This window comes from Pseudophryne corroboree, chromosome 1, assembly GCF_028390025.1.
Source record: "Pseudophryne corroboree isolate aPseCor3 chromosome 1, aPseCor3.hap2, whole genome shotgun sequence".
Classification (NCBI taxonomy): domain Eukaryota; kingdom Metazoa; phylum Chordata; class Amphibia; order Anura; family Myobatrachidae; genus Pseudophryne; species Pseudophryne corroboree.
This window is the reverse complement of record NC_086444.1, coordinates 757,762,927-757,777,725: the sequence shown is the minus strand read 5'-3', so window position 1 is coordinate 757,777,725 and position 14,799 is coordinate 757,762,927. Positions and strand designations below refer to the sequence as shown.

The 14,799-nt window shown below is 49.0% G+C and overlaps 1 protein-coding gene across 8 annotated transcripts in view; it reads left to right on the top strand.

Moving 5' to 3' along the window:
* GPRIN3 (GPRIN family member 3) overlaps positions 1 to 14,799 on the top strand; it is a 513,767-nt gene that overhangs the window by 406,420 nt on the left and 92,548 nt on the right. The window contains exon 2 of one of the 8 annotated variants that reach the window (XM_063917236.1): positions 8,807 to 8,997. The exons of the other annotated variants lie outside the window; for them this stretch is intronic. The gene's annotated coding sequence lies outside the window, so the exon portion shown is untranslated. The remainder of the gene's footprint in view (positions 1 to 8,806; positions 8,998 to 14,799) is intronic. 8 annotated transcript variants of the gene reach the window in all.

Genomic DNA, 14,799 nt, shown 5'->3' with positions numbered 1-14,799 from the left:
ATGTTGGTGAGGAGGCGGAGCAATTGCCTGTAATGGTGATGTCACTCTCTAGGGAGTCGACACCGGAATGGATGGCTTATTTAGGAAATTACGTGATAATGTCAACACGCTGCAAGGTCGGTTGACGACATGAGACGGCCGACAAACAATTAGTACGGTCCAGACGTCTCAAAAACACCGTCAAGGGTTTTAAAACGCCCGTTTACTTTAGTCGGTCGACACAGACACAGACAGGGACACTGAATCCAGTGTCGACGGTGAATAAACAAACGTATTCCTTATTAGGGCCACACGTTAAAGGCAATGAAGGAGGTGTTACGTATTTCTGATACTACAAGTACCACAAAAGAGGGTATTATGTGGGATGTGAAAAAACTACCATAGTTTTTCCTGAATCAGATAAATTAAATAAAGTGTGTGATGATGCGTGGGTTCCCCCCGATAGAAAATTATGGGCGGTATACCCTTTCCCGCCAGAAGTTAGGGCGCGTTGGGAAACACTCCTTAAGGTGGATAAGGCGCTCACACGCTTATCAAAACAAGTGGCGGTACCGTCTATAGATAGGGCCGTCCTCAAGGACCAGCTGACAAGGCTGGAAAATATAATAAAAGTATATACACACATACTGGTGTTATACTGCGGCCAGCGATCGCCTCAGCCTGGATGTGCAGAGCTAGGGTGGCTTGGTCGGATTCCCTGACTAAAAATATTGATACCCTTGACAGGGACAGTATTTTATTGACTATAGAGCATTTCTATATATGCGAGATGCACAGAGGGATATTTGCACTCTGGCATCATGAATAAACGCGATGTCCATAACTGCCAGAAGATGTTATGGACACGACAGTGGTCAGGTGATGCAGATTCCAAACGGCACAGTATGGCCGTATAAAGGAAGAGGACTTGTTTGGGGTCGGTCCATCGGACCTGGTGGTCACGGCAACTGCTGGAAAATCCACCGTTTTTTACCCTAAGTCACATCTCTGCAGAAAAAGACACCGTCTTTTCAGCCTCAGTCCTCTCGTCCCTATAAGATCATATCTGCCCAGGGATAGAGGAAAGGGAAGAAGACTGCAGCAGGCAGCCCATTCCCAGGAACAGAAGCGTTCCACCGCGTCTGACAAGTTCTCAGCATGGCGCTGAGACCGTACAGGACCCCTGGATCCTACAAGTAGTATCCCGGGGGTACAGATGGGAATGTCGAGACGTTTCCCCTTCGCAGGCTCCTGAAGTCTGCTTTACCAAGTCTCCCTCCGACAAGGAGGTAGTATGGGAAAAAATTCACAAGCTGTATTCCCAGCAGGTGATAATTAAATTACCCCTCCTACTACAGAAAAGGGGTATTATTCCACACTATATTGTGGTACTGAAGCCAGAAGGCTAGGTGAGACTTATTCTAAAAATTTTTTTTTGAACACTTACAAAGGTTCAAATTAAGATGAAGTCACTCAGAGCAGTGATAACGAACCAGGAAGAAGGGGACTATATAGTGTCCCGGGACATCAGGGATGCTTACCTCTATGTCCCAAATTTGCCCTTCTCACTAAGGGTACCTCAGGTTCGTGGTGCAGAACTGTCACTATCAGTTTCAGACGCTGCCGTTTGGATTGTCCACGGCACCCCGGGGTCTTTACCAAGGTAATGGCCGAATTGATGATTCTTCTTCGAAGAAAAGGCGTCTTAATTATCCCTTACTTGGACGATCTCCTGATAGGGGCATAGTCCAGGGAACAGTTGGAGGTCGGAGTAGCACTATCTCGGATACTGCTACAATCAGCACGGGTGGATTCTAAATATTCCAAAATCGCAGCTGATCCCGACGACACGTCTGCTGTGCCTAGGGATGATTCTGGACACAGTCCAGAAAAAGGTGTTTCTCCCGGAAGAGAAAGCCAGGGAGTTATCCGAGCAAGTCAGGAACCTCCTAAAAACAGTGCATCACTGCACAAGGGTCCTGGTAAAAATGGTGGCTTCCTACGAAGCAATTCCATTCGGCAGATTTCACGTAAGAACTTTTCAGTGGGATCTGCTGGACAAATGGTCCGGATCGCATCTTCAGATGCATCAGCGGATAACCCAATATCCAAGGACAAGGGTGTCTCTCCTGTGGTGGTTATAGAGTGCTCATCTTCTAGAGGGCCGCAGATTCGGCATTCAGGATTGGATGCTGGTAACCACGGAGCCCCGCCTGAGAGGCTGGGGAGCAGTCACACAAGGGAAAAATTTCCAGGGAGTGTGATCAAGTATGGAGACTTTTTCTCCACATAAATATACTGGAGCTAAGGGTAAATTTATAATGCTCTAAGCTTAGCAAGACCTCTGCTTCAAGGTCAGCCGGTATTGATCCAGTGGGAAAAACATCACGGCAGTCGCCCACGTAAACAGACAGGGCGACACAAGAAGCAGGAGGGCAATGGCAGAAACTGCAAGGACTTTTCGCTGGGCGGAAAATCATGTGATAACACTGTCAGCAGTTTTTCATCCCGGGAATGGAAACTGGGAAGCAGACTTCCTCAGCACGACCTCCACCCGGGAGAGTGGAAACTTCATTGAGAAGTTTTTTCCACATGATTGTAAACCGTTGGGAAATACCAAAGGTGGACATGATGGCGTCCCGTCTGAACAAAAAACGGGACAGGTATTGCGCCAGGTCAAGAGACCCTCAGGCATTAGATGTGGACGTTCTGGTAACACCGTGGGTGTACCAGTCGGTGTATGTGTTCCCTCCTCTGCTTCTCATACCTAAGGTGCTGAGAATTATAAGACGTAGAGGAGTAAGAACTATACTCATGGCTCCGGATTGGCCAAGAAGGACTTGGTACTCGGAACTTCAAGAGATGCTTACAGAGGTCTTATGGCCTCTGCCGCTAAGAAGGGACTTGCTCAGCAAGTACCATGTCTGTTCCAAGACTTACCGCAGCTGCGTTTGTCGGCATGGCGATGGAAAGCCGGATCCTAAGGGAAAAAAGGCATTCCGGAAGAGGTCATTCCTACCCTGGTCAAAGCCAGAAAGGAGGTGACCGCACAACATTATCACCACGTGTGGCGAAAATATGTTGCGTGGTGTGAGGCCAGGAAGGCCCCACAAAGAAATTTCAACTCGGTCGTTTCCTGCATTTCCTGCAAACAGGAGTGTCTATGGGCCTCAAATTGGGGTCCATTAAGGTTCAAATTCGGCCCTGTAAATTTTCTTCCAGAAGGAATTGGCTTCAGTTCCTGAAGTCCAGAAGTTTGTCAAGGGAGTATTGCATATACAAACCCCTTTTTTGTGCCTCCAGTGGCACTGTGGGATCTCAACGTAGTTCTGGGATTCCTCAAATCACATTGGTTTAAAACCAGTCAAATATGTGGATTTGAAGCATCTCACATAAAAAGTGACCATGCTCTTGGCCCTGGCCTGGACCAGGCGAGTGTCAAATTGGTGGTTTTTTTCTCAAAAAAGCCCATATCTGTTTGTCCATTCGGACAGGGCAGAGCTGCGGACTCGTCCCCAGTTCTCTCCCTAAGGTGGTGTCAGTGTTTCACCTGAACCAGCTTATTGTGGTGCCTTGCACCTACTAGGGACTTGGAGGACTCCAAGTTGCTAGAAGTTGTCAGGGCCCTGAAAATATGTTCCAGGACAGCTGGAGTCAGAAAATCTGACTCGCTGTTTATACTGTATGCACCCAACAAGTTGGGTGCGCCTGCTTCTAAGCAGTCGATAGCTCGTTGGATTTGTAACACAATTCAACTTGCACATTCTGAGGCAGGCCTGCCACAGTCTAAATCGGTTAAGGCCCATTCCACAAGGAAGGTGGGCTCATCTTGGGCGGCTGCCCGAGAGGTCTCGGCATTACAACTCTGCCGAGCAGCTACGTGGTCAGGGGAGAACACGTTTGTAAAATTCTACAAATTTGATATCCTGGCAAAAGAGGACCTGGAGTTCTCTCATTCGGTGCTGCAGAGTCATCCGCACTCTCCCGCCCGTTTGGGAGCTTTGGTATAATCCCCATGGTCCTTTCAGGAACCCCAGCATCCACTAGGACGATCGAGAAAATAAGAATTTACTTACCGATAATTCTATTTCTCGGAGTCCGTAGTGGATGCTGGGCGCCCATCCCAAGTGCGGATTATCTGCAATACTTGTACATAGTTACAAAAATCGGGTTATTATTGTTGTGAGCCATCTTTTCAGAGGCTCCGCTGTTATCATACTGTTAACTGGGTTTAGATCACAAGTTGTACGGTGTGATTGGTGTGGCTGGTATGAGTCTTACCCGGGATTCAAAATTCCTCCCTTATTGTGTACGCTCGTCCGGGCACAGTACCTAACTGGCTTGGAGGAGGGTCATAGGGGGAGGAGCCAGTGCACACCACCTGATCCTAAAGCTTTACTTTTTGTGCCCTGTCTCCTGCGGAGCCGCTATTCCCCATGGTCCTTTCAGGAACCCCAGCATCCACTACGGACTCCGAGAAATAGAATTATCGGTAAGTAAATTCTTATTTTTTCCTGAATCAGATGAATTGAATGAAGTGTGTGATGAAGCGTGGGTTACCCCCGACAAAAAACTGCTAATTTCTAAAAAATTATTGGCACTATATCCCTTCCCACCAGAGGTTAGGGCTCGTTGGGAAACACCCCCTAGGGTGGATAAGGCGCTCACACGCTTATCAAAACAAGTGGCGTTACCGTCTCCAAATCGCAGCTGATTCCGACGACACGTCTGCTGTTCCTAGGGATGATTCTGGACACAGTACAGAAAAAGGTGTTTCTCCCGGAAGAGAAAGCCAGGGAGTTATCCGACCTAGTCAGGAAACTCCTAAGACCAGGCCAGGTGTCAGTGCATCAGTGCACAAGGGTCCTGGGAAAGATGGTGGCTTCTTACGAAGCGATTCCATTCGGCAGATTCCACGCAAGAACTTTTCAGTTGGATCTGCTAGACAAATGGTCCGGATCGCATCTTCAAATGCATCAGCGGATAACCCTGTCTCCAAGGACAAGGGTGTCTCTCCTGTGGTGGTTACAGAGTGCTCATCTCCTAGAGGGCCGCAGATTCGGCATTCAGGATTGGGTCCTGGTGACCACGGATGCCAGCCTGAGAGGCTGGGGAGCAGTCACACAGGGAGAAAATTTCCAGGGCTTGTGGTCAAGCATGGAAACGTCACTTCACATAAATATCCTGGAACTAAGGGCCATTTACAATGCCCTAAGTCAGGCAAGGCCTCTGCTTCAGGGTCAGCCAGTATTGATCCAGTCGGACAACATCACGGCAGTCGCCCACGTAAACAGACAGGGCGGCACAAGAAGCAGGAGGGCAATGACGGAAGTGACAAGGATTCTTCGCTGGGCGGAAAATCATGTGATAGCACTGTCAGCAGTGTTCATTCCGGGAGTGGACAACTGGGAAGCAGACTTCCTCAGCAGACACGATCTTCACCCGGGGGAGTGGGGACTTCACCCAGAAGTCTTCCACATGATTGTAAACCGTTGGGAAAAACCAAAGGTGGACATGATGGCGTCTCGCCTCAACAAAAAACTGGACGGATATTGCTCAAGGTCAAGGGACCCTCAGGCAATAGCTGTGGACGCTCTGGTAACACCGTGGGTGTACCGGTCAGTGTATGTGTTCCCTCCTCTTCCTCTCATACCAAAAGTACTGAGAATCATAAGAAGGAGAGGAGTAAAGACTATACTCGTGGCTCCGGATTGGCCAAGAAGGACTTGGTACCCGGAAATTCAAGAGATGCTCACGGAAGACCCGTGGCCTCTACCTCTAAGACAGGACCTGCTCCAGCAGGGACCATGTCTGTTCCAAGACTTACCGCGGCTGCGTTTGACGGCATGGCGGTTGAACGCCGGATCCTGAAGGAAAAAGGCATTCCGGATGAAGTCATCCCTACCCTGATCAAAGCCAGGAAGGATGTAACCGTACAACATTATCACCGTATTTGGCGTAAATATGTTGCGTGGTGCGAGGCCAGGAAGGCCCCTACGGAGGAATTTCAACTGGGTCGATTCCTGCATTTCCTGCAGACAGGACTGTCTATGGGCCTCAAATTAGGGTCCATTAAGGTTCAAATTTCGGCCCTGTCGATATTCTTCCAAAAAGAACTAGCTTCTGTTCCTGAAGTTCAGACGTTTGTCAAGGGAGTACTGCATATACAGCCTCCTTTTGTGCCTCCAGTGGCACCTTGGGATCTCAATGTAGTGTTGGGATTCCTAAAATCACATTGGTTTGAACCACTCACCACTGTGGACTTGAAATATCTCACATGGAAAGTGGTAATGCTGTTAGCCCTGGCTTCAGCCAGGCGTGTATCAGAATTGGCGGCTTTATCCTATAAAAGCCCTTACCTAATTTTTCATACGGACAGGGCAGAATTGAGGACTCGTCCTCAATTTCTCCCTAAGGTGGTTTCAGCATTTCACTTAAACCAACCTATTGTGTTGCCTGCGGCTACTAGGGACTTGGAGGATTCCAAGTTGCTGGACGTAGTCAGGGCCCTGAAAATATATGTTTCCAGGACGGCTGGAGTCAGAAAATCTGACTCGCTGTTTATCCTGTATGCACCCAACAAGCTGGGTGCTCCTGCTTCTAAGCAGACGATTGCTCGTTGGATTTGTAGTACAATTCAGCTTGCACATTCTGTGGCAGGCCTGCCACAGCCAAAATCTATAAAAGCCCATTCCACACGGAAAGTGGGCTCATCTTGGGCAGCTGCCCGAGGGGTCTCGGCTTTACAACTTTGCCGAGCTGCTACTTGGTCAGGGGCAAACACGTTTGCTAAATTCTACAAATTTGATACCCTGGCTGAGGAGGACCTGGAGTTCTCTCATTCGGTGCTGCAGAGTCATCCGCACTCTCCCGCCCGTTTGGGAGCTTTGGTATAATCCCCATGGTCCTTTCGGAGTCCCCAGCATCCACTAGGACGTTAGAGAAAATAAGAATTTACTTACCGATAATTCTATTTCTCATAGTCCGTAGTGGATGCTGGGCGCCCATCCCAAGTGCGGATTGTCTGCATTACTTGTACATAGTTATTGTTACAAAAATCGGGTTATTGTTGTTGTGAGCCATCTTTTCAGAGGCTCCTTCTGTTATCATGCTGTTAACTGGGTTCAGATCACAAGTTGGACGGTGTGATTGGTGTGGCTGGTATGAGTCTTACCCGGGATTCAAAATCCTTCCTTATTGTGTACGCTCGTCCGGGCACAGTATCCTAACTGAGGCTTGGAGGAGGGTCATAGGGGGAGGAGCCAGTGCACACCAGCTAGTCCTAAAGCTTTTACTTTGTGCCCAGTCTCCTGCGGAGCCGCTATTCCCCATGGTCCTTTCTGAGTCCCCAGCATCCACTACGGACTATGAGAAATAGAATTATCGGTAAGTAAATTCTTATTATAAATCCCGATAAAAAAGTCAGGTGCACTCAGATTTTACCAAAAAACTGTAATGATGCAAAGTCACAGCATATATCCACGTTTCGGGGGCCCGTAGCCCTGACATGTTGATATGCTGTGACTTTGCATCATTACAGTTTTTGGTAAAATCTGAGTGCACCTGCCTTTTTTACTGGGATTATATACAGTATATTCATACACAGTACATGTATACCCACCCACACATATACGTATACAAACACATGAATACATACATGTACGGAAACCCCCCCATGGAAATCCTGCGTTTGCCACTGCCCATACAATACACCCCATAACCCTCTACCCCTGCCACACACCCTATTCCCCCACATACACCCCATAATCCTCTACACCCCACAGCCTAGTCCCCGTGTTCACCCCACATACACCCAAATTCTCTAACCCCACCACACATCCTACTCCCACTGTCTCCCACATTCACACCCCATAAACTCCCTCCTAACCCCCGCACCCGCACCTGGGAAGGGACCTCCTCTGGGATATACAGTGGAGGGACGGGGACCAAAGGGGTGTCAGGTACAGGAGGCACAGGGGAGTGGGTATGTGAGGCTGACAAGGGGCATGGTATACAGCCGGCTCTAGGCTTGTGTTGTACCCCACTAGTCCCTGCGAGGCCCTGGGTGTGTGTGTGTGTATATATATATATATATATATATTCTGCCTTCTCTATTAGGGGCCCCACTCTCTTAAGTGCCCCGGGCCCCCCATGGTCTTAATCCGGCTCTGCTTCTGCGCCGTCATAAGTAACAGGCTTACTCGATGCTGGCATTTGAACCACGCGCCTGGACTAGACTCTGGCTGGCTGGCAGTGGGGGAGGTAGGTTGCGGTGTGAGCATGGGGAGGCTGGAGCTGCAGCTCCAGCTTCCCCATTGGTTACCACACGGTCTTGCTGTTAGAGCCGCGGCGGGTCCTAGTGCCTGGCGGCTCTTTTATCAAATCTGACTGACGGAAATAGCAGTAGTGCTGCTGCTGTTCTCCTTTTGAAAAAAAAAAGAAGTCAGAAACGACAGGGGGGGCACGGGCCCGAGTGCCCCCCCCCCCCAGGGATCCACGTGTGTGTGTGTGTGTGTGTGTGTATGCATGTTTCAGCATAGCTGTGGAATGCCTGGAGCAATTTACACCAAACTTGGTACACATATGACTTACAATCTGGAAAAAAATATTGTGGGGGTAGGACAACCCTAGCACCCCTAGGTGTGGGGGTGGGAAGGGGGTGACATAAAAATCCATAGTTTTTGGGGCCGCTGAGATGAATAGTGACACTCCTGATGCCGTTTCAGTCCAAGTTGAGCCCCCATCAGCATGAAGGGGGAAAGGGGGGGGGGGGGGGACGAGAAATAAAATGTCTATAGGTATATATAGATATATATTTAACATACAGTGGGTGGAGCTTGGCCCGTCATCCCAGCAATTACAGCACTGAGCAGGGCAGCATCAGAGGCAGGACGGGTCAGAGAATGAGGCGGATTATTCTTCTCAGCGCCAGCCTTTTGACAGCATCAATCCGAGGAAAGCCCGTCAGGAGGTGCGGGCTGACAAAGATTGGCAGCGGCGGGCGGAGCATGTCCTGTTGTAAGTCTAATTAGTTTACCAGGAAGTCCTTCAAAATGCAAGTTATACGCACGGAAATACTGTACTTGAAATTACGTAGCGAAGCACGGGTATTCAGCTAGTTAATAATATAATAGGTAGTGTGTGAGCAATTTTTCCATATCCAACAAAGGAACAGTGTTTTAAATAAAACCATGAAATAATAATAATAATATTGCCAGAAGAAGTTCTTCATAGAAGTCTAAATACAATAGTTATATACTTTGCTTGTTGTGAAAACTTGAAAGCAGCAGACCAACAAGGACAAATAAGTCTCTCCCACAGGTAGAATTATCAATGCTAGCATCCTATGCTATTCTTAGGAGCTACAACTACTACTACTCTTTCTTGTGATGGACTAAGGGAAACAAATGTCTGTCAAGACTCATTGTAACAGATCTTTGTTAATTGGTAGCAATTGCGCAGCAGTCTACTTGGTCTCTTGGGAACGGTCTCTCTCTTAGTGGATAAGGCCCTCACCAGTAAAGCCCAGTTGCAATTCAGCATCCTCAAGGCAGGGCCGTAACTAGATATGAGCGAGAGGTGCTTTGCACACAGCACCACCTGTGATAGTAGAGTGGCAACAAGCCGCCTCTATGGGAAAAGGCAGTTTGCGGCCAGTTGCATCCCAATGCCCAGTTGTGTCACAATATCTGCCTGGCCGCCGACTAATAAAACAACGCCACCCTGAATCCTTGGCACAGAAAGTTCTTTATCATTAGTTGTCATCATGTACAGTAATATTGCTTTTAATATTTCAAGGTGTATGTAATCTTTTGTGATTCTCTGTAGCCGATTTCCTCTCTGCTCTTGCTGGAATACAGCATGACCTTTTTATTGGCTCTCCAGAGCTCATGCCAGAAAACGCTTCTTATGTATTTAGGGCTTTTTCTTGGGTTTTACAGTCATTTAAAATATAATTTTGTAGGAACCATATTTCAAAGCAAGGTTGCTCAGCTTTTAGTCCATAGTAGTGGATTCAATAATAAATCTGCTGGTTGTTCTCTGCATTGCTTTGCAATTGGTCATTATGGACATATAGCATAGATGATGCTGGAGAGTATCCTCTACCTTCCAAGATGATGAGAAAGTTAAAATGTATATTTTAAAGCCTTTACTGGTGTTGTGAAAAAAAGGAAGATCATGGGCCAGATGTAATGCCGCCTGAGTCTGACTGCAATGCAGGATGCTGGCCGAATTCAGACTTTTTAAGGGGCAATCAATTACAAGGCATGGTTTTGCAATTACTAGATGAGTGGCTTTTTACTTCACCTGTGATAATGGTGTAACAGCCGGTAACTCCCAGCTCTTAGTCGGCGGTTGTTTGATAGCTCACATTGTCATATTTAAAAGCTTGAGCCAAGGGGCTGTAATGTCAATTTAATCAGTTTCATTTTGTCCAAGCTGTAGCATGACTCATAGCAATAGTAATATTGTGCAGACTGGTTCTGTATGTGCATATACAGTACAGGGTTACCGAGAGATGCCTTGGGCCTGGGTACTGAGGGGGCCAAATCCATGAAGGTGTGGCCACACCCCATCCAAAAAAATGTAATAAGTGTTTGTGCTGCCAAGTGGCACTGGCGACTGCACAGAGGGGCATCAGTGGCTGTGCAACTGACCGCGGCCCCACTAAGAAGCTTGGGCCTGGGTAATTAGTACCCGTAGTTTCCCCTCCCCTCTGGGCGTCTCCTTGTATACTGTTCTAGTACTAATGTCAATGATAGATTAAAACACAAGCAGCATTGGTGCATTAGAACAAAGCAATGGATGGAAAGGACATGGAGAGGAGCAGAGGTGAGGTAAAGCATATCTCCCAACATCGGAAGGTGGGAATGCAGGACACTCTTGCGCGACTAAGCCACACTTGACTGAAAAGGGGGTGTTGCCCATGGAAAAAGGGCATGGCTCCATGGGAATACTGCTATTGCGAGCCACGCCCCCGTTTCCCATCACTGAGGGGGCATGCCCAGCGCTGTGTAAGCTGCTGGAATGCCTCTAGTCCTTCTGTCTCCCGTGAATAGGCGCTATGCACATGCATCTGTACACCACTGCTCTGCTAAGCAGAGCAGTGAGTGACCGGAGCCTCCCAACTGCCCCCCTCTGCAGCCTGAGAGTGGGACAGTCCCCCCAAAAATTGACTGTCCCACGAAAATCGGGACAGTTGGGAGGTATTGGTAAAGGGGTACAGCACGTGCACAGGAAGACCTTATTTCTGCTGCGGGGTACACTGGGCTCCACAAGTCTGGACAATGGGGTGTAGAGTAGGATCTTGATCCGAGGCACCAACAGGCTCAAAGCTTTGACTGTTCCCAGAATGCACAGCGCCGCCTCCTATATCACCCCGCCTCCCAGCACAGGAGCTCAGCTTGTCAGTTGGTGCTGCAGTAAGCAGGCACTTAACAGAGGGGCTGCTCCACGCAGCCCTGAGAAAAGCTTTTTATGAGGTAAAAAGTGAAGACTTCAAGGGCAGCAGCGGTGGTAAATGTTTTGTGACATTCACTGCTGCAGCTCCAGCTCTCCCCAGCGGCGCTGTACACTCCCGAGCCCTGGTTGCCGGGTACCTACAGCGGAGGCTCCACTTTACCTCACGTTAGACACACAAGGCTGGGGCTCTCCAGGATAGCGTGGCCGCGCTTCGGGAGGTGGTAAGTGGGTCCCGCTCGCGGGACCCGGTCTTTATCGCGATCCAGCGCGGTCAGTGGGAGGCGGGCCGCGCGCGCTGGCGGTGGATACTGTGGCAGTACAGGCGATCCCACTAGATCACCAGGGCATGGGCGCAAGTCAGGTTTTCTCTTAAAACCGATTTCTCTATCGTCCTAAGTGGATGCTGGGGTTCCTGAAAGGACCATGGGGAATAGCGGCTCCGCAGGAGACAGGGCACAAAAGTAAAGCTTTTACAGGTCAGGTGGTGTGTACTGGCTCCTCCCCCTATGACCCTCCTCCAGACTCCAGTTAGATTTTTGTGCCCGGCCGAGAAGGGTGCAATTCTAGGTGGCTCTCATAAAGAGCTGCTTAGAGAGTTTAGCTTAGGTTTTTTATTTTACAGTGATTCCTGCTGGCAACAGGATCACTGCAACGAGGGACAGAGGGGAGAAGAAGTGAACTCACCTGCGTGCAGGATGGATTGGCTTCTTGGCTACTGGACATGAAGCTCCAGAGGGACGATCACAGGTACAGCCTGGATGGTCACCGGAGCCACGCCGCCGGCCCCCTCACAGATGCTGAAGCAAGAAGAGGTCCAGAATCGGCGGCTGAAGACTCCTGCAGTCTTCTTAAGGTAGCGCACAGCACTGCAGCTGTGCGCCATTTTCCTCTCAGCACACTTCACACGGCAGTCACTGAGGGTGCAGGGCGCTGGGGGGGGGGCGCCCTGGGAGGCAAATGAAAACCTTTAAAAAGGCTAAAAATACCTCACATATAGCCCCAGAGGCTATATGGAGATATTTACCCCTGCCTAAATGTACTAAATAGCGGGAGACGAGCCCGCCGAAAAAGGGGCGGGGCCTATCTCCTCAGCACACGGCGCCATTTTCTGTCACAGCTCCGCTGGTCAGGAAGGCTCCCAGGTCTCTCCCCTGCACTGCACTACAGAAACAGGGTATAACAGAGAGGGGGGGGCAAAATAAATGGCAATATATTAATATAAAAGCAGCTATAAGGGAGCACTTAATCATAAGGCTATCCCTGTCATATATAGCGCTTTTTGGTGTGTGCTGGCAGACTCTCCCTCTGTCTCCCCAAAGGGCTAGTGGGTCCTGTCTTCGTATAGAGCATTCCCTGTGTGTCTGCTGTGTGTCGGTACGTGTGTGTCGACATGTATGAGGACGTTATTGGTGTGGAGGCGGAGCAATTGCCAAATATGAGGATGTCACCTCCTAGGGGGTCGACACCAGAATGGATGCCTTTATTTGTGGAATTACGGGATAGCGTCAACTCGCTTAAGCAGTCGTTTGCCGACATGAGGCGGCCGGACACTCAATTAGTGCCTGTCCAGGCGCCTCAAACACCGTCAGGGGCTGTAAAACGCCCCTTGCCTCAGTCGGTCGACACAGACCCAGACACAGGCACTGATTCCGGTGGTGAAGGTGACGAATCAACCGTATTTTCCAGTAGGGCCACACGTTATATGATTTTGGCAATAAAGGAGATGTTACATTTAGCTGATACTACAGGTACCACTAAACAGGGTATTATGTGGGGTGTGAAAAAACTACCAGTAGTTTTTACCGAATCAGAAGAATTAAATGACGTGTGTGATGAAGCGTGGGGTGCCCCGATAAAAAACTGCTAATTTCAAAGAAGTTATTGGCTTTATACCCTTTCCCGCCAGAGGTTAGGGAGCGCTGGGAAACACCTCCTAGGGTGGACAAAGCGCTAACACGCTTATCAAAACAAGTGGCGTTACCCTCTCCTGAGACGGCCGCACTTAAAGATCCATCAGATAGGAGGATGGAAAATATCCAAAAAGGTATATACACACATGCAGGTGTTATACTACGACCAGCTATTGCGACTGCCTGGATGTGCAGTGCTGGGGTAGTTTGGTCAGAGTCCCTGATCGAAAATATTGATACCCTGGACAGGGACAATATTTTACTGTCGTTAGAACAAATAAAGGATGCATTTCTTTATATGCGTGATGCACAGAGAGATATCTGCACACTGGCATCACGGGTAAGTGCTATGTCCATTTCGGCCAGAAGAGCTTTATGGACACGACAGTGGACAGGCGAGGCGTAGAGGAGTTATTTGGGGTCGGTCTATCGGATTTGGTGGCCACGGCTACGGCCGGAAAATCCACCTTTCTACCTCAAGTCACTCCCCAACAGAAAAAGGCACCGACCTTTCAACCGCAGCCCTTTCGTTCCTTTAAAAATAAGAGAGCAAAGGGCTATTCATATCTGCCACGAGGCAGAGGACGAGGGAAGAGACAGCAACAGGCAGCTCCTTCCCAGGAACAGAAGCCCTCCCCGGCTTCTACAAAAGCCTCAGCATGACGCTGGGGCTTCGCAAGCGGACTCGGGGGCGGTAGGCGGTCGTCTCAAGAATTACAGCGCGCAGTGGGCTCACTCGCAGGTAAATCCCTGGATCCTGCAGATAATATCTCAGGGGTACAGGTTGAAATTAGAGACAGAGCCACCTCGCCGTTTCCTGAAGTCTGCTTTACCAACGTCCCCCTCAGAAAGGGAGACGGTTTTGGAAGCCATTCACAAGCTGTATTCTCAGCAGGTGATAGTCAAGGTACCTCTTCTACAACAAGGGAAGGGGTATTATTCCACTCTTTTTGTGGTACCGAAGCCGGATGGCTCGGTAAGGCCTATTCTAAATCTGAAGTCCTTGAACCTGTACATAAAGAAGTTCAAGTTCAAGATGGAGTCACTCAGAGCAGTGATGGCGAACCTGGAAGAAGGGGACTTTATGGTATCCTTGGACATCAAGGATGCGTATCTCCACGTTCCAATTACCCCTCACACCAGGGGTACCTCAGGTTCGTTGTACAAAACTGTCACTATCAGTTTCAGACGCTGCCGTTTGGTTTGTCCACGGCACCTCGGGTCTTTACAAAGGTAATGGCCGAGATAATATTTCTTCTTCGAAGAAAAGGCGTATTAATTATCCCATACTTGGACGATCTCCTAATAAGGGCAAGGTCCAGAGAACAGCTAGAGATGGGTTTAGCACTATCTCAAGAGGTGCTAAAGCAGCACGGATGGATTCTGAATATTCCAAAATCCCAATTAATGCCGACAACTCGTCTGCTGTTCCTGGGGATGATTCTGG